The sequence below is a fragment of the Triturus cristatus genome, chromosome 7 (assembly GCF_964204655.1).
Source record: "Triturus cristatus chromosome 7, aTriCri1.1, whole genome shotgun sequence".
In the NCBI taxonomy this organism is placed as follows: Eukaryota; Metazoa; Chordata; class Amphibia; order Caudata; family Salamandridae; genus Triturus; species Triturus cristatus.
The window spans coordinates 1,541,483,414-1,541,508,991 of record NC_140590.1 but is presented as its reverse complement, the minus strand read 5'-3'; the positions used below and the strand labels follow the sequence as shown (position 1 = coordinate 1,541,508,991).

The following is a 25,578-nucleotide window of genomic DNA, read 5'->3' as shown; positions in this document are numbered from 1 at the left end:
CTGTTAGCTGATCAACATTTCACTGTTTCAAATGAGTAATGTATATTGTTTGTCAATTCTATTTCCTACAGTTCACTAACAGGCGGAGACTAAAACTGGGAATATTACTATCGCTGTTGTGATTACAGTGAATTTATTTTTCATTCATTTAACTGTGGATTTTGAATTTATTAATGTACAATTAATGCCCTTTTTTATGTATGATTGTGTATTTTAACTTGATATGTTTTAGTTAAAGCCTCCTGATGCGATAGCTGGATGTCAAAATGTATTAGCTTTCTAAAGTCACCATCAAGCATTGCACTCCCATTTTAGATTCATTGAAACTAAGTAATACGCAACTATGTCACCTAATTATAATGTAAGCGCAACAATGTTGCCGGCATTTGCGCTATACTTCATGAAACACAGTGGTTCACCAACAACAGTGAACCGTAAAGTCTTTTTTCTATTATCCACACCGGCGGCTGCCGGTTTTAGTGCTGCACATCCTCATGCACGTTAGCCACGGACGTTCTTGGGACGCACCATTTCTGACATAAGCAGGCATTTCGAGCGACCTCTTTCACGGAATACATCTTCCGGTCGCCTGTCAGCTCTGACTAAGGTAAATTTACACGCATGCCACCAAAGAAGTTTCTTCCTCCTTTTTAAATCTGGAATTCCACACTCAGGATATTTTTGTTTCAATTTACAGCCTTTGCTGGTGATCCATGATTGATTACTGGTAACGCACTTCATATTAAGGCTTAGAGGCAGCATTCATTGCGCTCTGAATTCCAGAGCATTAAAGAGTTGATTTTCAAGCTCAAGGGTTCAAGGTATGTTTCCTTACTTGACAACGGGGCCATGTTTATTCATTTTTAAGCCCACTGCCATGTATGATTTATTTCTTTACATTGGTTTCTCCGTTTTCCCTATTTTTAGCAACAGCCATTTTAAAGACTTCTAGAGTCGTCTACGTTCTGAATACACTAAATGCATACAGAATTGGAAGGAGCCTCCGTTTTACTCTATTCATACGCAACATCATTGGTGGTTGTTTGCACTTCATCTGTGCTAGTATTCATCTTAATCCAGGTATGGATTATCTTTCATTCTTGCTTCTTTCTGTTTTTTGTGCATATTGGGTGTAGAATGGCACATTAATCAGGCCTTTTCACCTCCCTAGGGCTATTTGATATTGACTCAATCTCCCTTGGACACTTATCAAATTTAAAGATTCGGTGAGTCATTTCGCCATTATGTGCTGCCTTTTTGCCATTTAAAGCATGGTGAACACATATTCATTTTGAATCCTTTCCTTGCAGGCTGTCTGTTCATCTCCTTGTCCTGAAGAAGACCCGTACTGACCATCACTTATTAATGCTCCAGATAGGGTCGAAACGTCGACGGTTTTAATTGTCCATTTTTCTATTGGTCTCCTAGCTCAAAATGATCGTGAATTAATTCCTTAGCTGGAGATGCTTAGGCTATTCTTTGAAATTGGACTTTGTTGAAAGCTTGTATGTATAAATATTTGTTCATCATGTATGATTATCACTTTTTTGTATAATACACTGATCTTGCCACTTTTGCACTTTATTCACAGTGTCACTATAATTGTCACTTGTGTCGTTCGATTGATTGAATTACCTGACAGCCTCTACCTATGGTAATTAATTTAAGTCTTTGTGTACTGAAAAAATACTGTATTTTAAAGCTTGAAAAACTAAAGATTAATTGTTTTCAATTATGCATGATTTCACAGCTTTATCTGTGTTCTAGCGCTTGTTGAAGATTTATTTCCTTGAGATACAAAGAAATTGTATTCACCCGACAGAACCATTTTTTGTTTGTCTATGAACAGCCAGCAGCAGTTGCCTACCATGCGGGCGGCGCAGCTGCCCAGGTATAAAGGAGGTAGCAGCATTATTTTCTTTAGTGGAGCACAACCTCCTCTCTATGCTGCTTCAGGGGGTATCCACTGCCAGGTCTGCTGCCAGAATGGAGAGAAGGTGGAACTCCCCAAAAAACGAATGCTGTCACCTCCTTAATACCTGGGCAGCTGCGCCGCCCACATGGTAGGTGGCTGCTGCTGGCTGTTCGGACAGGCCTGGCACTGCCATTCCGCTGCTCGCCCTGCTGGCCATGGCGCTGGGTGGGTTAAACAATATTGAAACAGGTTAAGTAAGAAAAGAAAAAATAAGGATGTAAATGGAAAAATAAGCAGTAAAAAGTAGTCATGAAAACAATTAAAAAGAAATTCAGACACAAAAACACACACTAATACAATAAATAAAAATGAGGGGTAGATTAATTAGGAGTACAGATGATTATACGGATTAAAGAGGGATTAAACAGGCCCAGCACCATTAACAGTAGAAATCAAGATTGACGCTGTTGACGCATGATTTGCAACTCAAGGATTTGCTCTGCAGTGCATTCGAATGGAAAACACAACATGAGTCGGTGTATCAGGAAACTCTGCCCACCCGTGAAACTTAAAGTTGTGCGGAGAACTGTGTAGTGCGACCTCTGATCATGCCTAGCCCACATATTGAACTGTATATTATTCTTTCAGAAAATATAACTCAAAATCACAGTAATGTCTTGCCCAGAGTTCTAAAAATTAAGATGGCAATGGGTAGACCAACAGTATTTGGCATTTCTTTTGATGGGCATGTTGATGCTGTTATTGCCACTAACTTTACCTCAATTTTTACAACAGAATACAGCTGTTCTGTCTCTGAATTAAGTCTTCCAGGGTGATCCCCATCTACTAGACCTAATGCTTACTCTAGCATGCAAATTGATACTACATAATTGGAAGAACTTCAAGGTGACATCTTTCCGAATGTGGCAAGAATGGATCACCTTCCTTAGAGGTGCTGATGATGTGACACTAAAACCCTCCCCCTGGCACCAACTTGGGACTCATTGGACACCAAGCTTCTTAGCTACAAGCCACCGTAAACAATTATCTCAGGATAATGTTACTTTCTCTTAAGACATTCTCTTTCACAGCCTATTTATCTTATAACACATACTCTACCTCCTCTCCGCCCACACAGGGCTTTTGTACTTTTTATTCTAATGTGTAGGATTTATGTCCAACTCATAGCCAGGATTAGATCCTTTATATCATCTCTACTGGTGGTACTCCCATTACCTCCTCAACTGAATCAAGATGCAGACAGTGGTTACCACATCTTCAATATTTATTCATGATTACTGTGATGTATTGTGTTTATGACCAAACAAGATGAATCTTATGACTTGCATAACTTACAGTAGATAATTGTTGTTTGTAAAACCCAAATGACAACATGGCATCTATGTCTTCAAGTCAAATCCTACAGAGTCTTCTGTTCTCCCCCTCTCTGAATCCCTACTCCAAGAGTGTTGCTACATTCTATCTGTATATTTCTTTATTTTACCACTGTACTTCTATGCATATGTACTGTTTATCCTGTGTTTCAGAAAATTCAATGGAAGAGATTTGAACTCACAAAAACTTTTCCAGGGTTATTGTCTTTTCGACATTGTTTTTTGTTGAAAAGTTATTATAAAAATATATTTGAAAAAAAAGTTTAGTAGCATGGGTTTAGAACATGGCAATCCTTTCTGACAATGTGCTGGGCATCTATAAGCAATTTTAAGACAGATTCATAAGGATCCTGGGAAAGGACTTTAGTATGATTCATTTTATGGAGTTTTGCCCCTAATCGAAAACTCAATTTTATGACTCACTATCTACAAATTCAAGGCCATTAAACTGTATATTGAACTCTTGGAACATGTGACTCAAAGATCACTGCAACGTTTTGCCCTGGCTTCCAAAAAATTGATAAGATGACCGTGGATAGAGCAACAGCAAGAGATCGAGTTAGCATGAAAACTGAGGTTAAGAAACTGATGAAAAATCACTTTCCCTGTAGGTAGCCTACAAACTAGGATTTCTTGAGCAACTGCCCATTAAGATGTATTATTCAGGCATAGTTGAAGCTTCATCAATGTCATAACTGGAACTGTAAATAAAAAAGCTACATACCAAGCTACTGCAAGGAGGCTGTTTGCTTTTCAGAGAGACATACCCCTGCTGCCACAGCCTCTTAATTTGGGAATATTATGATAGTTGTAGACTTATTATATTCCAAGGTAGTCAGATGTATTGCCTTTTTATTACTACTACCAGCTGAGATGGCTTGATTTTTGAACTAGTGGTGGGGGGGGGGGGATTGATTTTTGGCCTGTTAGACCTGGCATTATTTATTTATTTTTGGAGCATATATAGCGTGCAGCTACCCCCAACGGGGGTGTCCCGAAGCTACGGACTGTAGGCAGCAGTAAGTTTCTCAGCAAGGCTAAGGTTTGGAAAACAGCCAGGTTTTAAATTGGGTCGGAACAGGCATTCAGAAGGCATCTTTGAAGGCTAACATTTATAGGAGAACCATGCCAATCATGCTTTATTTAGAGATTTCGTTTTTGGTGGCTGTGTTCTGCGGCTCAGTATCTGGCGGCTCAGTATTTGGCGGCTCACTATTTGGCGGCTCACTATTTGGTAGTCTCTTTTTAGTGGCACACTCTTTCTAATGTGGTGGATTTCTTTTGATGACATGTTAATGTTGTTATTGCCACCAATAATTTAACAGAACACTGCTATCCCACCTCTGAGTTGTCTGTCAGACCTCATTGGCTTGTTATGCATTGCCTAAATATAATGTTTATTTAAAAATCTTTGTTTAGTCACAAAGGCTTAGAGCATGGGTTCTCGTCTAACAAGTTATTGGGCGTCTTTAAGCTGCTTTAAGAGATATTCATAAGGATCCTGGGTAACAACTTTGGCATGATTCATGTGTACTTGTGTCATTTTATCGATATTAAACTCTCAGAAAATGTCACTCAAAAATAACAGTAATTTTTGGGAACCCTGGGCAAGAAATTACAAAGATATCACCTGATAGAGCGACAGTGAGAGATATAGGTAGCCTGAAATGAGAAGTTAGGAAAATGGTAAGAAATCACTTTCCCTGGGGCAGCCTAGAAGGTAGGATGCCTTGTGCAACTGAGCATGCCTTAATTCCTTGGATATGTAAATTCAAAAGCTACATGACAACCCACTGCAAGGAGGCTAGTTTTGAGTTGCGGCTGGCATCTATACATCCTAAAATCTACTTTTTATTTGGGAATATTATAATTGTGATTGACTTCATATATTGCAAGTTAGTCAGATGTGTTTCCCCTTTATTAGTACTATTAGCTGAGAGGACTTGTTTGGGGAGGTTGGGTATTTGCCTGTTGGACCTGGCAACTTTGGTGTGGTTCTCCTCTAACTTTTCACCTTCAGCTCTCCTATTTTTAATGCCTCTGTTTTGGCTGCAGTTTTTTTCCAGCTCAGTGTTTGGCGGCTCAGTGTTTGGCATCTTAATGCTGTTGTAGCCACTAACTGAAAAACTACTATGTTAACAGAATATTGCTGTCCTGTCTGTGAGTTGAGCCTGCCTGCATTTATGATCTTGCACACAATAGTTTGTGGTGAAAATAATTAATATTTTTTTTTTTTCAAAATAACTTTGGTTAGTCCCATGGGCTTAGAGCAGTGGTCTTTAAACTTTTTGATTGTGAGACCCGCAGTCAATCATTTTTTCAATCTTTAGGACACCCTCCTGCCAAAAAATCTCTGATCATCGACAACCAAATGGCATATAATGTTTACAGTGGGGAAATAATATTAAATAATGTTTGCAAACCAAAGGTTAGTGGGTGACTGGGACTTACCACACACTTAAAAAAAGAAAAAAAGTACCCAAAAAGAATTCACTAAAAATGCACAGCGGTATTTTATGTTTGACAAAACGTATTCAGATAACTCCTATCTCAACTAATGTGATGGGTGGGCCTGTTTTTCTTCAGAGAAACGGTCAATCTGTGTTTGCACCTCATTAGTACCAGGTTAACACCCAAATATAGCAATAAGCAACAAAAAGGTGACCAGTCCAGCTTTGCAAAGGGCCTTCTACTGTGCAGCAACATGTGTTGCTGCTTTTTAGTAACTTTTAAACCTCTTGTGTATTAAAAACATGTATTTTGTTAAAATCAGCAGATTATGTTAGATGATTTATTATGTGGCAAATCTATAACTATGCTGAAATCATTGCAGCCATGCAATCGCATATTTCCAATGGTCCTGGGTATAATGGCTATATGGCACAGGCTGCAACTTTAGTGCAAGGCATCCGAGGAGAACCATATATTTTTTTATGCGATGTTGACGGCTTGGTTTTTACAGCTGTATAGAACTGAGGGTTGCTGAACATCATTCATCCTAATTAAACCATACTATTTACAATCATTAATGACGAATTGTAAGGTCCAAATAGGATGCTTTCTTTAATTCCAGGGGGGGAAGTGGTCCCTTATCTTCTTCCAAACAGTATTTCAAAAAAGGTTTTTATTTTTAACATTTTGAAAACAGACACCTATAATTCAGCAAAATCTGACCCCTTTATATATTATTTTGCTGCTGCTGTTGACTTCAGTCATGTTTCGGGGGGGCTAGAGGGCTTTGAAAGTTGGAATATGGGATGGGGTCAAAGATGTGGCTAAAAACTGAATATTCTGAAAGTTTTTAGGTCTTTCACAGTCGAGTAGCTACATATAAAATATTAGACCGCTTAAATTAAAAATTAAATAAAGTTATTAGTGGGAAATGCACTATAGTATATTATGAAACCTCTATTAGTCAATGCACTGCCGAGGTCTGTGTGTAATAAGAGAGCCAAAGAATTAAATCTTGGATGGTACAGTGGGAAATAGTGACTTGTGTATTTTTAATGCTATGAGGTCACAGTGTGTAACAGAAAGTGTTTCAGGGATTCTGTTCAGGAACACTATGCTTGGGGCCATAGAACCTTGGCATTTATGGACTGAGGCATCATACCACCGCTGCATCTATGAGCCAGAGTCCAACTAGCTATAGTGCCTCACTTGCCCTCCTAACCTTACCAGAGAGACAAGTGAATTTGCAACCCAGAACACAACACTCTTAACCCACTTGCTGTCAGGCGCTGAGCATGGGCGCCTACCAGACTTTGTGGTCAAAACCGGGACTACGAAGCCCAGAATACCCGGTGGTAGGAGGGCATGGCTACTGCTTTACAGCTCGGGGACGCGAGCTGAGAGGCGCGCGTTATCCTGCCAATTTCCGTTTGAACTCAAGGAGAGTTCTCCTGTGGCTGCAGAGTTTAGGAAGACGGGGAAGTCTTTAGCGGTTCCCGAGTCGGGAGACCGCAGCGAAGCGCTGAAGCAAGCGCTCCAACGCCCACCCCGGAACTGGAAATCTTTGGCGGTTTCCAAGTCGGGAGACCGCAGCGAAGCGCTGAAGGAAGAGCCCCCGCGCCACACCCGCAACTCCGAATTCGTCTTTCCTGGAAGCCGACCGTGGTTCGAGAGGCTTGTTGTGAACTTCTGTTCGAGGTTCCTGCCAGGAGGGAGACCACTGCGAAGCGCTGAGGTAAGCACCGCCGCACCTGCATTAAGATTGTTGACACTCGACTGTCTGGACTTTGGGGAAGTGTTTAGCCCCTGAATTGCTCGGCATTGTCCTAAAACACACTGGGAGTGCATCTCAAAAGCTTGACAGACACGAACCACGGAAGCGAGGAGGCAATCACGGGCGAGACTGTTTCAGTTGTTGTTCAGAATTAATTTCATTCAGTATCCTTTGGTTCATGACTCGTAATGATACTAGGGAGGGCAGTGTGAAGCGCCTAGAAAGGCTCATTCTAGACTGTCGAATCTTTTCTTGAATTACACACGCTGGATACTGTTGGAAGGCACAGCAGTAATTAGATATTATTTTGGGGCAGAAAAGGGAGAGGAAAAGGGTGGAGTATTGGTGTCTGATGGATGGTGCTTTACTCTGAAGGTCCCTGCTGGCGAACGAGTGTTCCTATAGAGATTTGGTGTATGTGTGATGTATGTAGGAGACACATTTAGTGAGACCTAACGAGAGTAGCGCTGTTTGTATGCTATTGTTTAATCATTGTTATCTATGTAAGTCTTTTGTTGCAGGTATCCTTCTCCCCGCTGTTCCCTTCCTAATCCCTTTCCCTCACCTGATTGCCCTAGTGCTCTGTGGTGGTTTGAATCCAGAGTCGGGGACATCCGGGTGTGGAACCCTTTGTGCATCGTTCAAGGCCGGAGGAGTCACAGTGGAACATGACACTTGCGGGTCGCCTTAAAAGGACACACCCTTCCGCTCTCTCACTTTCATACAATTAGATAAACAAGAGACACAAATAAGGTTTAGATTTTTTATTTAAATTATCATGCACTAAAATGCAATATTCATGCAACAATTAGAAAGCAAATGGAGACTAAAAATACAGTTATCACTTTCAATAAACTATATACCATGAAAAGCCCTGTCATGTTATACGACAGAGTAGCCTAAACACACTCCTCTTCTACTGAAGCTATATTATTATATGTCAAAGGTCTCTGGGATTAGTTTCAGACCATGTACCTTACACAGATGTTTTACCTCTCAGTTGACGCAGTGCTCTTGTCTTAAATTTCACTCCAAGTGTGCTTTTTGGACCTCTGGGCTCATCTACATGACAAGACGTGTGCTCATAAACAGCTGCATTCTCATGTTATATCTAGGTGCTAGTGCCTGACCAAAGAAAATAATAAGGGGCATTGTCATTTGACCTTGCCTATGGTGTGCTGACTAAATCTCAGAAAAAGAACAGAACATGAAAACATATGCAGGTTCTGTGTGAAAATAGAATGTTCCACAAAAGCAAGTGTGTTTATTATAGTAATGTGTGCAATGCAAAGTGCAGCCTACAGCATGCACAATTAGGCTAAACTACAATGGGCCATGCAGGAAACACACAGCACCCTTCTTTTGGTCAGGATAATGGCACAAAAGAGAATACCAAATGGAATATATAGATTTGTGACCAAAGTCTCTGGATGGATCGAAATGTGTTGAATTTGGCTTTCACCCTGTGAAATAAGGAATAAAAGGATTAACTTAAACCCTTTGTTAGTGCGACCCAACCTACTTTTGTAAAAAGGGATTTGTGAAATATATATATATATATATATATTCAATGAAAAAACCAAAGGTTTCACACATGTTATAGTTAGCTGGACATTTCACTCGTAAAAAACCAATGAAATTTCCCCGTTATAGTTAGTTCAGCTAACTATAACTCGCGCGCCCGCAATGCACTACTGATGACGTCACATATTACATCACTCATGACATGGTCACTGACATCACTCATGACATCACTGATGACATCTCAAATGACATCACTGATGACATCACTGATGACATCATCCTTGTGATTGTGTGTTTTTCTGAAAATTAAATATGTTTTATATTTATGTATATCTCAAGGTCAATGGAAGAATAAATTGGTATTTTTAGTGTAACTGACTGATTAAGTGTATCATAGTGAATAAATGGCTTACTGAGTAATCTTTAAATATGAAAATATCTGTATCAGTTTCTTACTTTGTGTATAAGTGGTTGCATGGGTTGGTGAGTAGCTACATGAGTGTCTATATAGGTTATTAGTTGGTTTTTGTCAGTATGAGTGTCTGAGTGTCTGTATGGTTCGGTGGGGGGTATTACGTAGTGCATAGGTGCATGAATGAGTGACTCACTGTTTGTATGTGTTGAAGACAGCATGTGTGCAGGACTGTATGGGTGGATGAGTGTGTGCATGGGTGTGTTAGTGAGTGAATGACTGTCTCAATAGTGTCTCCATGAGTAACTACATATGTTTTTAACTAGTATATGTGACTATTGGTGTATATAAGTGAGTATATGTGAGAGTGAGAGATTGAAAGAGTTCCTGTATGAATAAGTATGTGTTTCTATAAGTGATTGTTTAAAAGACTAAGTATGTGTAAGTTTCTGTAGAAGTAGGTGTGGTGGTGTGTGTATAACTGTATATGCAAGTAAATGGATGTTTGATTCTTTATTAGCATGAGTAACTATATGTGTGAGTAACTCTATGGATGAGTGGCGTTGTGTAACAGGATGTATAGGTGTATGAATACATATGATGAGTGAGTACATGTATGAGTGACTGTAGAGGACTGTTGGTGAATGAGTGGATGTGTATGTGGTTCTTTGAATTACTGAATAGGTTGTTGTAACTGATATTGATATGTTCATTATTTTGTACATTTTAGTTTCTATTTTTGAATGTGTGTATTAAAGGTTATATTAGGGGAAGAAGAGGTCTGCTACTCTTTCACAAGGATGATGTCATCAGTGATGTCATCAGTGATGTCATTTGAGATGTCATCAGTGATGTCATGAGTGATGTCAGTGACCATGTCATGAGTGATGTAATATGTGACGTCATCAGTAGTGCATTGCGGGCGCGCGAGTTATAGTTAGCTGAACTAACTATAACGGGGAAATTTCATTGGTTTTTTACGAGTGAAATGTCCAGCTAACTATAACATGTGTGAAACCTTTGGTTTTTTCATTGAATTTCTAAGGTTTTTTTAAATGCTAATTCCTAACTATAACGTGTGTGAAACCTATGTTTTTTTCAGTGAATTTGTAAGGTTTTTTAAATGCTAATCCCTAACTATAACATGTTTGAAACCTATTGTTTTTTCAGTGAATTTGCAACGTTTTTAAAATGCTAATTTCTAACTATAACGTGTGTGAAACCCATGTTTTTTTCAGTGAATTTGTACGGATTTTTAAATGCAAATTTTTTTTTGTCATTTTTTGTAAGCCTTTGTATAAAATAATATATGTACTATATCCTGCATTATGGAAAGTCTTTTTTTTTATGCATTTTTTTCCGTGCGCGTACGGTAAGCTGACGGTACGCGCTTCGTACGTCATAAGTACGGTGCGCGTACGTGATACGTGCGTGACGTACGCGTACACCCGGAAGCAACGTCGCGGGTACGCAGGGGCGTGTAATGCGCATGCGCGATACGCAATACGTGCGTGACGTACGCGTACACCCGGAAGCAACGTCGCGGTTACGCAGGGGCGTGTAATTAGCATGCGCGATACGCAATACGTGCGTGACGTACGCGTACACCCGGAAGCAACGTCGCGGTTACGCAGGGGCGTGTAATGCGCATGCGCGAGTGTGACGTACGCGCTTCGTAAGCGCACCGTAAGCGTCACGTGCGCGCACGGCAGTTCATGTGACTTACAAAGAACAGTTTTTATTGGTTGAAATTACTTTCAGTTCCAGATTCTTCCCACACCACACCCATTCCCCTCATTTCTGCTTGTGATTCTCTAGGAGCAGGAGCTGGATTGACATTGGGATACAATGGCAGAACAGCAGACCTCTTCTGAGAGTGAGGCTAGCAGCACCACCATGATCCAGAGAAGGAGGAAACAAAAGACTTCTTTTGTATGGGAGTATTTCACTTTTCCAGAGGGGTAGAAAAAGGTGAATGCTCAATTGGTCACTTGCATACTTTGTGGTCGTGTTTTATCAAGAGGAAATCCAAGGAAGAAATATTCCTTTGGAAATCACTCTATGAAGAGACACCTCCAGGACAGACACCCAAGGACCTTTGCTCGACATACTGGAGAAAACTCTTCAGTAAGTCACCAGAGCCCAGCCTCAGATGCTCAGCCGAGTACATCATCGGCAGCTCAGCTGAGCCCTTCCTCTGATGTTGGAGCATCACCTTCTTCTTTTCCTGTGGACATCAACCCTCGATTTGGGAGGGTTGAAATGAGGTGTACAAGATGTGGTGGTCTTATTGTTTTTGGGGAGATCAGTCTTACCCTTATTAACAATAAGATAGACCAGCATGTTTGTAGACGCTCATAATACTCCCATTCTTTCTTTCCTCCATCCCTGTATGAACCCAACGGCTCTTATAAGAGCCAACCTTACCTCTCAACTTTTTTTTATTTTTTCTTTGAAACTTTTTTTTTTTTTACCGTACGGTAAGCGTATTTTTTTTTTTTTTTTTTAAAAACACTAAAAATCAATTACCACATCTCAAGATCCTTGAGAAATTAATAACTAATTTTTAAAAATCTTTTTGAGATAAAGTGGAAGAAAGAGACCTTCTAATTTCTCACTTACCTGTCCCACCGAACAATTTAATTTATAATTAAAATGTAATTGTATCACTTTTACAGACTGACACATTATGAATCCACTTTTCAGATTTTTTTAAAAGCACATGTCCAAACTGCTTTTTCAGACCACCACCATGTGTAACCTGGGTGACTGCCTACATTCCAGCAAGGGCAACCAGCCTTAGTGATGCTGAATGTATTTGCATTACTGACTGAAACCTCAAACCCCACTCGCTTGTAAATACTGTGCATGATTCCACATGGTAAGCAGCTGGGTGTGTGCTAAGAGTCTGCTTCTGCACCAAAAAATGGCTCCCCCTTTCCATCTAATGCAACTGTGAAATCACCAGAGCAACACGCAATAAATCTCTGCCTATAATTCCTCTTTGCACACAGTCATGTTTTCACATTAGTCACAAAACGAAATTTCTTTGCCAATTTGAAAGCACACTTACTGCTCTTTTTTTTGACAAGTGATAATCACTTTTACAGACTGACACATTATGAATCCACTTTTCAGATTTTTTTAAAAGCACATGTCCAAACTGCTTTTTCAGACCACCACCATGTGTAACCTGGGTGACTGCCTACATTCCAGCAAGGGCAACCAGCCTTAGTGATGCTGAATGTATTTGCATTACTGACTGAAACCTCAAACCCCACTCGCTTGTAAATACTGTGCATGATTCAACATGGTAAGCAGCTGGGTGTGTGCTAAGAGTCTGCTTCTGCACCAAAAAATGGCTCCCCCTTTCCATCTAATGCAACTGTGAAATCACCAGAGCAATACGCAATAAATCTCTGCCTATAATTCCTCTTTGCACACAGTCATGTTTTCACATTAGTCACAAAACGAAATTTCTTTGCCAATTTGAAAGCACACTTACTGCTCTTTTTTTTTGACAAGTGATAATCACTTTTACAGACTGACACATTATGAATCCACTTTTCAGATTTTTTTAAAAGCACATGTCCAAACTGCTTTTTCAGACCACCACCATGTGTAACCTGGGTGACTGCCTACATTCCAGCAAGGGCAACCAGCCTTCGTGATGCTGAATGTATTTGCATTACTGAGTCCAACCTCAAACCCTTAAACTATTCTTTTTTTATACCAGTACACCTTAATTTATCGTGAAAACATAGTCCATATTATTTTACATGTTCCTCACATTTAAATTTCTCCCAAAACAGAAAATGATAAACACAACTTCAACAAAAGGAATTCCATTTCTATTATTCATTTCTTAATTTACCATATACATCCCCTCTCAAACTCTAAACTCACCTTTAAAATTAGTTAGCTGTGAAAGAAATGTGGCACTCAAACAGCAGATTATCAGAGCCAGGATCTCTTTTCTTTACACCTCTCTCCTATTCTCTTTCTATTGGTTGAAAACCAACCCTTTTCCAAAAGTACCCTTCCCCCAACTTGACTTCTGCCTAGTACCCTTCCCCCAACTTGACTTCTGCCTGCTACCATAGCAACAGCTCATGGAACACTGCTGTGTGGAGTTAGGTCAGCAGTTCACCAAACAATGTTTCAATTCCACAGAGCAAGAGTGCTTGACTTTTCAAACCTAACAGCAAATCCAAAGTACTGTTCTTTGGTAACACATTTTTCTGTACCAATACAAAACATGCTTCTATTAATTTACACATGCAGCCTAGTTTTTATTCTAGAATGGTATGAAACAGCCAATCAGTTCTTTTTTTTAATGAAAAAAATATGTATTCCTCCATTTCCAAACTGTCTTTCATTTCATTTTCCCATTCTACTGAATTACACCTCCTGAGTGCATCCAGATCTCCTTGGAAGATGTTCACAGTGTGGATTGTAGGGCATAGCTATGTTTTCTGGAGTGAAAAGTTTGCAGAGAAAACAGGTATGGTGAGAGACCTTGCTTTGCCAAATGTAGACATTAAATGGATTGGTCAGAGAGGGTTAAAGTGGCACCAATTGATGCCATTGGTGAAATCCTTCATGCAAATCCAACACCCTGACCTCATAATAGTGCACTGTGGTGGCAATGACCTAGGCACTTTGACTGGGGTAGGTCTGGAAATGCTTATGAAGGACACCTTTGCACAACTGTTTTCACTTTTCCCTAAAACTGCCTTTGTGTTTTCTAACATATGCCAAAGGCAAAAATGGAACTGGTCCAATCATTTCTGTCCGCAGATTGACAAAGCAAGAAAGCACGTCAACAAATCTGTTTCTGCTTTCCTCCGTGACTATGGTATGGGTTCCATTTACCACAACAACTTGCGTTACGACATGCAAGACATTTATAGAGGAGATGGTGTGAACTTCAATGATGAAGGGAACAGAGGTTTCCTCTTGAACCTTAGACTCTGCATCGGTACTTACTTGTAGGTACCACTAAAAAATCACTTCATAAACACAACGGCTCTTTTTAGAGCCCCCTAATATCTAAACACTTAAATCTGAATTTTATTTCTCTTTTTATTTTTTTTTCTACCGTACGCGTACGGTAAGCTTACCGTACGCGTACCCCGCGATTTTTAAAAAAAAATAATAAATGTTTTCTTTGAACTTTTCTGTCCTTCTTTGACCCCCTTACAAATGTTAGGGGGTCTGTAACTCTCCACCTTGCCCCCTTTTCAAGATATCACTCTTTTTTTTCTGAGTGAAACACACGAAATGGCGGCCGCCGCTTCCTGGTTTCGACCGATTCGAATGTTTAAAAGATCTAACAGCCAATCAGAATCGTGCTCGCGCACGCCACCGTACGCGTACGGTAAGCGCACCGTAAGCGCACGGTAAGCTGCCACAGATATATATATTGATTAAAAGGCTATTTTCTCAGATTCTACTGAACAGATTTATACCAAACCTACAAAAGGCACTTCCTTGACCTAGGGACTACCTCTCTGCCAAATTTCAAGTAATTCTGTTCAGCCGTTCGGGCTGTAGCCCTGTCTAAAGGTCCTATGGAAAAATGCATGGGAAAAACGCGTTTTGGGAACCCCCTTTTATCTCAGCCCCCGCTTGACTAATCCACCCTAGACTTTCAGGGTAGGAGCGGAGCGTAGCGCCCCACCTATTTTGAAAAATACGCGAGGATTCGTCGACCGGCGCCAAAGTTATTCAAAATAGAATGTTGCGGATTTCCTAATGAAACGTGGTCCTAACTATAACTACCTACTGGCGACCGCCAGTAGGTAATGAAAGAACAATAGTTGCCCCTAGAGTGGGACAGCACTCGCAGGAGGGTAGTGCACAAAACAGAAACAACTTGCACAGACACTCTCCTCACTTATCTCGATGTCCGATGCGTTTCGGGGTAAAGCCCTTCTTCATGGACACTCCCCCTGTAACCAACAGCAAACCAGGAAGCACCAGTATTTTCCCTCCATTTATTCAAATTTCCACCAATCACACTCAGGTGAGTGAACACATTGCATGCTGGGACCGGTAGTTCAGATCCCCCCCCCCATGTGGGTCGCTACTGTTGGCACATATTACACAGTTCTTTAAAAGGAACGAGGCTGACCCCCTTTTTTGACCGGTACTTCAAGGTACTTTGGACTTGTTGGAATCAGCAGCCCATTCAACATTTTTAAACAGTGCATGTAGACATGCTAGCACAGAGAAGCACTCGACAATATGAATCCCCACGGCTGTGCAGAGCGGCGTCTATTGCACTTGGAGCCTGTGGGAGAGTTTCCTTGCTGAGGCATTCACTTGTCGGACCGCTTCAGAGGACACGGTGGGCATTTGGGAGCAGTGGTGAGTTTAGCTCGTCTACGGGGCTCTTGGGTGCGCTGGGTGCCTGTTAGAGGTCAAGGGGCTGGAAGCAGATAGGATTACGGGACCTAGGGGTTTTGGAGAGTAGGCACCTGCATGCTTGTGAAAGATCGATTGTTAAGTAATAATGGCTGCAGGTCTAGAAGCCAGAAGGAAGGAAACTGCAAACAAACTATTTTTTACTGAGATGGGAGCTGGTGGCAGCAGCACACTAACTGTAATGCAAAGTATGACGGAAGAGATCAAAGTTCAAACATTATATCAGCAATTGGAAAAATTACACAAGAAAGAACTTTCCAAATGGTGGGGAGCGGAATTTCTCCAAAGATATATTGATGTCGAGCGAGATCCTCGCGGGCTATAAATATTTACAATTCCAACGTATGAAGACGCGGATCTGGATATGTTGGAGGAATAGTCTAACAATTCTACCTCGTGCTCTCTAACAATGATGCGTATCTTGGTAAAATATGCCCTTAAGGACAGGAGTAAACTCCTTGAGGAAATTGATGGAATTATTAGTGAGTTTGGTAAATTGGTGCCCAAAGAATCAGTGGAGGAATTTATGAAAAACCTAATGGTACGTCTGGGTAAACTGGAAGAGGAAATTACTGCAAAAAAGCAGCGCAAGTTTCTTCGTGATTTTAAGGACTACAAGACAGGACGGACTTTAACATTTCACAAAAGATACGACCACATGTTTGAAAATAAGGATAGTGGTCGTGTAGAGATAAAAGTGGCACTGACAACTACAATTGAAATCAGTGAGAGTGAGGTCTCAGATGGAAGCACGTCCGATGTCTCAGTTTCAGCTTTGAGTCAGAGCACTACCCATGAGAACCAAAAGAAGAATTTTTTTATGACAGTTCCAAATGTTAAATCAAGGAAGGACAGAACAATTCCAGGAACAAAGTGCGCAGAGAGGCAGTGGACGAGGAAGCAGAGGAAGAACTCGAGGAACAAGCAAGCAAAAGAAAGAAGGAAAAAGCGACAAAACAAAGCCCGTGGGAATGATGACAAGGGGCAGGAAAGTGAAACCATGAATGTGGTGAACTTGTCACAGTGAAAACTCTCTTTGGAAGAAAAGAAGCTACTCTCATTGGGTTTGTCATTTTGTCCTTCTACAAACCTCAATTATGCACGGACTAGAATTGATTTGTTTTATTTTTCTAGGAAATTGAAACTCAAAGTGGTTTGATACACAGCATGTAAAGGGGAACTCTCAAAATGACAGGGTTCAGTAAATTGAACATTGATGATGTTGAGATATTGCATACACTTACAACACTTGATGAATATTGTGATCATCATGAAGATGCTGTCTTGAATCTACACAATTTTAATCTAGAATTTGATGTTTATCCAGGAAGTACTTTTAAACCAAAATCAGTATTTTTAGCTAATGTTCAATGTGATGCTATTGAAACCTTTGAAAAGGGAGTATTGAAAGATCTTAGGAAGATTAGGTACAGGACTTTACCAACCTGCAGGAGAAATATCACCATCTCCCAGAGTCAAGCAATAGAGAATTTAAGAACAGATAGCTCTATTGTGATCCGCCAATCGGATAAAGGCAGGAATGTGGTTATTCTGGATAAAGTTAAGTACTTAACTGAAGGAATGAGACAGCTGAATGACGCCAATTGTTATTGCACTTCAAACAACAGTGAAGTAGTGAGATCCAACAAAAGATTTGGGGACATGCTAGTAGATTGGAGAGAGAGGGGTTTCATAGAGTAAGAAGAGTTCAATTATTTGAAATGTACCCATCCTAAAATACTGGTATTATATCTTTTTCCCAAACTGCATAAGGATGCAGAGAATCCTCCTGGAAGGCCTATTGTTTCATCAATAGGCTCTCTACTGAAAAATACTTCAAGATTTATTGACCATTACCTGAGACCATTTGTAAAGGGGTTGCCAGCATATTTACGTGACGCCACTCATTTCTTAACAATAATTAATGACGTCCATTGGAAAGAGGAGTATACCCTTATAACTTTGGATGTCAATAGCCTGTACACGAGCATTTAAGCATGATTTGGGCTTGAAAGCTGTGAGATACTTCTTGAAGACACGCTCAATTTCTTTATTCTTCCACACTGAAATTATTTTAGATATGATGTATTTTTGTCTAACAATTCTTTCATCTTTGACAAGTCCATCTACAAGCTGTCACAGGGAACAGCTATGGGCACCTGCTTCGCCCCCAGCTATGTAAATTTATTCATGGTCTGGTGGGAGGAGCAAGTGGCTGCTCGGCGGGAGGAATTTGAAAGCTATGTTGTCCTGTGGCTGCGTTTTATTGATGACATATTTTGTATTTGGAAAGGTGATGAAGAATCTGCCAGAAGTTTTGTGCGAAAGCTGAACATCAACTCTTGCAATTTGACTTTTAATGAGCACATCAGTAGAACTGAAATTGAATTGTTAGATGTGTGGATAAGCATAGAGGAAGGGAAGCTACAGACTAAGATATTTAGAAAATTAACAGCAGGTAATAGTCTGTTAAGTGCAAGAAGTGCAGATACCTCTAACCTTATATATAGTGTCCCCTATGGGAAATTATTTCGGGCAAAACGTGATTGTAGTACTGAAACAGCATTTATTTCTGTAAAAGAAATCTTTTGTAAACATTTTGCGGAATGGGCGTACAGCCAAAAGATCATTGATCAGGCTAGTAAAAGAGTTTAGTCAGTGACCAGAAATGAATTATTACACCTAGCAGTACGAGTGTCCTGAGAATATAAGGTTTATAACAACTTTTTCCCACCAAGTACAGGAAGTGCGCAAGGTATTAAACATTGGCATGTTTTAATGACTGATTTAAAAAAAAGTTATCTGAGGATTACAGTTCAAATGTTTACATAGACTATTATCAATCTCTATGCGATGAATTGAGTGTTAACCTGATTACAAGAGATGATACGCTCAATAGTGTGGGGCATCCAAGTTTTTGTTGCTACAAGAATTGGAAAGTGTGCAGTAACAGTACAGATTGCACAAAGTTCCTAGTACCAAATTTGAGAAGAGAATTTGTTAAGAAACCCCTGAGTTGTAACACCACTTACTGTGTATATGCTTTAATTTGCCCTTGTAATAAAATGTACATAGGAAGGGCTATACATCGTGCTAGAAACAAGTTTTTGAGCATGTACGTGCTATTAGGCTCAATGACAGGCACTATCCAGTGGCGCGACATTTTGTTGATTGCCATTTTTAAAATGAGAAGTTAAGAATGATGGTAATTGATTGTCAATACAAATGTAAGGGGTGGAAATCGGGAGCTAACATTATGCAAGTTGGAATCTAAATATATTATTGATTTTGAAACCCTTCTGCCACAGGGTTTAAATTCCAGCAAGGAACTTGCAGTCCATCTGAGTATGTAGGAAATTAGGAATATTGTTGCAGAATCTTTACAACTGGTTTTAATGTTTTAATATGTAACATTTTATATTTCTATTTTTTCACACAGGTGCAGGGACTTTCGTCTTCTTCTTTTGTTGATAGTAACTAATATGGAACCATCTGTCTTCAATTTTGTTAAATAACCTCTGATGCACTATATGAACTTTTGTGCTAATCGCCCACTGGGGTAGGACTGAAATGTTGCAATGACTTATTTAGTTGTTACAATTGCCCACTGGGGGGAAATTTGTGTAACAATATGTGATTACAAGAATATTTACATATCATGTGGCTCTGTATTCACGTTTTGATGACAATCACACGATCTTGATGATGGGATCGAATACATCATGTATTTTACAGATTAGTATTGAAAATATGTATTTTAAATTTGGCACAGCACTTTAATAGAATTGCTGTATAATTACTGTGGCGGTATTAATTATAAAGCAGAGAAGAACGCTTTTATTTTCCATGTTAAGATGGCCGTCACTTTTGTTTGCTATCAGAATCACAATGTTGTGGTATAGTCCTCTTTATTTTTTTGGTAGATAAATTTAAATATGGAAGATTAATACTGGATTTTTGATGAACATGAACAAGGTGTAAAGCCAAAACGTGTTATTTTGTCATTAAAACTTATTTCAAGCATACTGGTGTGTCTGGGTAATTCCTGCTGACTGGGAGGAAGATTTGCTGTATGACAGGGTAATCCGGTAACCCAAACTCAGACAGCCCATCTTGACAGCCTTGTAACTAACCGGAACTGGTGATCGATATGTGTGTATTACCTACTGGCGGTCGCCAGTAGGTAGTTATAGTTAGGACCCCTTTTCCATAGGAAAACCTCAACATTCTATTTTGAATAACTTTGGCGCCGGTCGATGAATCCTCGCGAATTTCTCAAAATAGGTGGGGCGCTACGCTCCGCTCCTACCCTGAAAGTCTCGGGGGGATTCGTCAAGCGGGGGCTGAGATAAAAGGGGGGTCCCAAAACGCGTTTTTCCCATGCATTTTTCCATAGGACCTTTAGAACGAGCTACAGCCCGAACGGCTGAACAGAATTACTAGAAATTTGGCAGAGAGGTAGTCCCTAGGTCAAGGAAGTGCCTTTTGTAGGTTTGGTGTAAATCTGTTCAGTAGATTCTGAGAAAATAGCCTTTGAATCAATATATATATCTGTAAGCGCGCAGAGTGCGCGCTGGGTGCGCGCACCTTGCCGTGCGCGAGAGCAAATCTGATTGGTTGTTAGATCTTAGTAAACATTCGAATCGGTGGAAGTCAGGAAGCGGCGGCCGCCATTTTGTCTATCGCATAAAGAGGGGGTGATAAACAAAGGGGGAGCACTTGAAAAGGGGGCAGAGTGGGTAGAAATAGACCCAGTAGGCATTGTAAGGGGGTCAAAGTAGGACCTTGTAGGGCAAAAAAAAAGAATAATATTTTGTAAAAAAATATCGCCGAGTGCGCACACCCTGCGCGCACCCGGAAAAAAAAAATAATAAAAGAAATTTAAAAAAAATTGCATTTAAGTGTTTAGATATAAGGTGGCTCTAAAAAGAGCCCTTGTGTTTATTGTTTGTTTTTCGGTACCTACAAGTAAGTACCGACGCAGAGTCTGAGGTTCAAGAGGAAGACTCTGTTCCCTTCATCATTGAAGTGCACACCATCTCCTCTATAAATGTCTTGCATGTCGTAACGCAAGTTGTTGTGGTAAATGGATCCCATACCATAGTCTCTGAGGAAAGCAGAAATAGATTTGTTGACGTGCTTCCTTGCTTTGTCAATCTGCGGACAAAATTGGTTGGACCAGTTCCACTTTTGCCTTTGGCATATGTTAGAATATACAAAGGCAGTTTGTGGAAAAAGCGACATCAATTGCACAAAGGTGTCCTTAATAAGCATTTCCAAACCTACCCCAGTTAAAGTGCCTAGATCATTACCACCACAGTGCACAATAATAAGGTTAGGCTGTGGGAGATGTTGAAAGGTTTTCACCAAAGGCATTAATTGGTGCCACTTTAACCCTCTCTGACCAATCCACTTGATGTCTACATTTGGCAAAGCAAGGTCTCTCACCATACCTCTTTTCTCTGCAAATTTTTCACTCCAGAAGACATAGCTGTGTCCTACAATCCACACTGTGAACATCTTCAAAGGAGATCTGGATGCACTCAGGAGGTGTAATTCAGTAGAATGGTAAAAAGAAATGAAAGACAGTTTGGAAATGGAGGCATACATATTTTTTATTAAAAAAAAAAGAACTGATTGGCTGTTTCATACCATTCTACACTAAAAACTAGGCTGTATGTGTAAAATAATAGAAGCATGTTTTGTATTGGTTCAGAAAAATGTGTTACCAAAGAACAGTACTATGGATTTGCTGTAAGGTTTGAAAAGTCAAGCACTCTTGCTCTGTGGAATTGAAACATTGTGTGGCGAACTTCTGACCTAACTCCACACAGCAGTGTTCCATGAGCTGTTGCTATGGTAGCAGGCAGAAGTCAAGTTGGGGGAAGGGAACTAGGCAGAAGTGAAGTAGGGGGAAGGGTACTTTTGGAAAAGGGTTGGTTTTCAAGCAATAGAAATGTGTGATTACATTTGAAAAAAAGGGGGAAGCAGTGAGATTTGAAATTAACATGTATATGTGTGGAAAAATAGAGGGAAAGATTGCCATTATCTGGTTCTGCTGAGTGGAGAGAGGTGTAGAGAACAGAGGTCCTGGCTCTGATAATCTGCTGTGGGGTTTTGAGGTTTCAGTCTGTAATGCAAATACATTCAGCATCACTAAGGCTGGTTGCTCTTGCTGGAGTGTAGGCAGTCACCCAGCATACACATGGTTTGTGGTCTGAAAAAGCAGTCTGGACATGTGCATTTAAAAAAATCTGAAAAGTGGATTCATAATGTGTCAGTCTGTAAAAGTGATTTTCACTTGCCAACAAAAAAGAGCAGTAAGTGTGCATTCAAATTGGCAAAGATTTTTCGTTTTGTGACTAATGTGAAAACATGACTCTGTGTGCAAAGAGGAATTATAGGCAGAGATTGGTTGCGTTTTGCTCTGGTGATTTCACAGTTGGTTGCATTAGTAGGAAAAAGGGGGAGTCTCTCAAAAAAAAAAAAAAAAAAAAAAAAACCTTGGGTGCGCGCAGGGTGCGCGCACCTCAAAAATTTTTCAAAAAAATTTTTCAAAAAAAAAATTTGTTTGGTTAAGTTTATAAGTGGCTCTTAAAAGAGCCCTTGAGTTAATGGAGGGAAACAGGAAGAGAAAAACGCAAAAAAAGAAAAAACATCTATGGCCTAGTGCATGAATGCGCATCAAATTTTCTCTGAAGGAGATCAAGACTGGTCTCCCCCACAGAAATAAGAGAACCGCAATCAGTGCACCGTGTAGACAACCTCGCCAAACAAGGTGGACCAACAAGAGGTAAAGAAACAGGTGAAGGCACCATCGCAGCTGAAGTGCTCCCCTGAGCTGCCGAAGATGTGCTCGGCTGAGCTGCTGCTGATGTCGTCAGCTGAGCAGGTGGAGGGTTTTCTCCAGAAGCTCGACGATAAGATGCTGGGTGCATTTTGTAAACATGTCTCAACATAGTGTGAATGCTAAAAGAATATTTCTTGTTAGGATTCCCACGAGATAAGACTTTTTTACAAAGTACACATGTAACTTTTGGTGCATTTACCTTTTTCTCATTCTCAGGAAAAGTAAAAAAACTGCCATACAAAGCTGTCTTTTTGCTTCCTGTTCCTCTGCCTCTCAAGAGTGTCCTGGTCACTGTCTGAAGTAGGTTGCTGTTCAGCCATTGTCTCTCAACAACAGAATAGCTCCTTCTCCAAAGGAATCAGAACTAATAATGAGGGGAGTAGGTGTGGTTTGGGAAGAATCTGGAACAGAAAGTACTTTAAACCAATCATAAGTGATGATTCTTGATCACATGACTTGCCATGAGGGGATTGGGTGTGGATTGAAACAATTAGAAACTGAAAGTAATGATAACCAATAAGAAATGTTGTTTTATTATGTATAAACCCGAGGTGCGCGCACTGCGCAAGCTCCGTGCGCGCACCCCGTGATGACGTATGCACGAACGCGTAAACGCGCAGGTGCATACGTCATATACGCGTACCTAGCGCGCATACGTTTAACACGCGTATACGCGACCGTTATTGCGCGTAATTTTAGCGTATGCGGAAGTAAACCGCGTCGAGGGCGTAGGACGCATGCGTACGTACATACGTACGCATACGTACTGGGTGCGCGCTCCCAGCGCGCACCAATAAGTATATTTGCGTACGTAAATAACGTACGCCGGAATTCATAAAAAACATACGAAATAGTACTAGGTGCGCGCTCAGAGCGCGCATCCCAAGAATTTATAAATAAAAAATAAAATAAAAAAAAAGAGGACATTAAATAATAAAAAAAATAATAAAAAAAAAATATCCAAATTGAATTATTTAAAAAAATAATTTATAAAAAAATACAGATAATATATAAATGAATATAAAGTAATTTTATTTAAATAAAAAAAAATATCTTTAATTAAAAATACATAACTTAGCATATAAAAAACCATACAAATTCTCAGAAAAAAACATAGGTTTCAAAAACGAAATATTTAGGGATTAGCATTTAAAAAACCTTGCAAATTCACTGAAAAAACCATAGGTTTCACACACGTTATAGTTAGGAATTAGCATTTAAAAAACCTTGCAAATTCACTGAAAAAACCATGGGTTTCACACACGTTATAGTTAGGAATTAGCATTTAAAAAACCTTAGAAATTCAGTGAAAAAACCATAGGTTTCACACATGTTATAGTTAGCTGGACATTTTACTCGTAAAAAACCATTGAAATTGCCCCGTTATAGTTAGTTCAGCTAACTATAACTCACACGCGCCCGCAATGCACTGCTGATGACGTCACATATTACATCACTCATGACATGGTCAGTGACATCACTCATGACATCACTGATGACATCTCAAATGACATCACTGATGACATCATCCTTGTGATAGAGTGGCAGACCTCCTCTCACCCTAATATAACCTTTGATACACACATTCAATAATAGAGACTAAAATTTTTAAAACAATGGACATACCAATACCAGTTACAACAACCTCTTCAGTAATTCTAAGATTCACATACACATTCACTCATTCACCAACAGTCCTATACAGTCACTCATACATGTACTCACTCATCATATGTACTCATACACCTATACATCCAGTTACACAATGCCACTCATCCATAGAGTTACTCACACACATAGTCACTCATGCTAATAAAGAATCAAACATACATTTACTTGCATATACAGTTATACACACACCACCACACTTACTTCTACGGAAACTTACACATACTTAGTCTTTTAAACAATCACTTATAGAAACACATACTTATTCATACAGGAACTCTTTCAATCTCTCACTCTCACATATACTCACTTATATACACCAATAGTCACATATAGTAGTTTAAAACATATGTAGTTACTCATAAAGACACTATTGAGACAGTCATTCACTCACTAACACACCCATACACACACTCATCCACCCATACAGTCCTGCACACATGCTGTCTTCAACACATACAAACAGTGAGTGACTCATTCATGCACCTATGCACTACATAATACCCCCCACCGAACCATGCAGACACTCAGACTTATGCTCAAAAAACCAACTAATAACCTATATAGACACCCATGTAGCTACTCACCAACCCATGCAGCCACTTATACACAAAGTGAGAGACTGATACAGATATTTACATATTTAAACATTACTCACTAAGCCATGTATTCACTATGATACACTTAATCAGTCAGTTACACAATCAATTTTTCAAAAACAAATCATCCATTTAGACACTTATATACCCATTTATTCTTCCATCGACCTTGAGATATACATATATAAAACATATTTAATTTTCAGAAAAACACACATTCACTGGATGATGTCATCAGTGATGTCATTTGAGATGTCATCAGTGATGTCATGAGTGATGTCACTGACCATGTCATGAGTGATGTAATATGTGACGTCATCAGTAGTGCATTGCGGGCGCGTGCGAGTTATAGTTAGCTGAACTAACTATAACGGGGCAATTTCAATGGTTTTTTATGAGTAAAATGTCCAGCTAACTATAACATGTGTGAAACCTATGGTTTTTTCACTGAATTTCCAAGGTTTTTTAAATGCTAATTCCTAACTATAACATGTGTGAAACCCATGGTTTTTTCAGTGAATATATATACATATATATATATATTTTTTTTTCACTAAAAAAA

General features: G+C 39.7%; 1 long non-coding RNA gene across 7 annotated transcripts in view; it reads left to right on the top strand.

The window, feature by feature from the left end:
- The window catches only part of LOC146812329 (uncharacterized), a 431,626-nt gene extending 411,924 nt beyond the window's left edge, over nt 1-19,702 (top strand). For 6 of the 7 annotated variants that reach the window (XR_014965917.1, XR_014965914.1, XR_014965919.1 and 3 more), the window contains one exon: nt 19,339-19,702. This is a non-coding gene — a long non-coding RNA (uncharacterized LOC146812329). Of the gene's footprint in view, nt 1-1,591; nt 1,655-19,338 lie in introns of all 7 variants that reach the window. The other variant, XR_014965913.1, reaches the window with a different exon arrangement.
- The last annotated feature ends 5,876 nt before the right edge of the window (nt 19,703-25,578 follow it).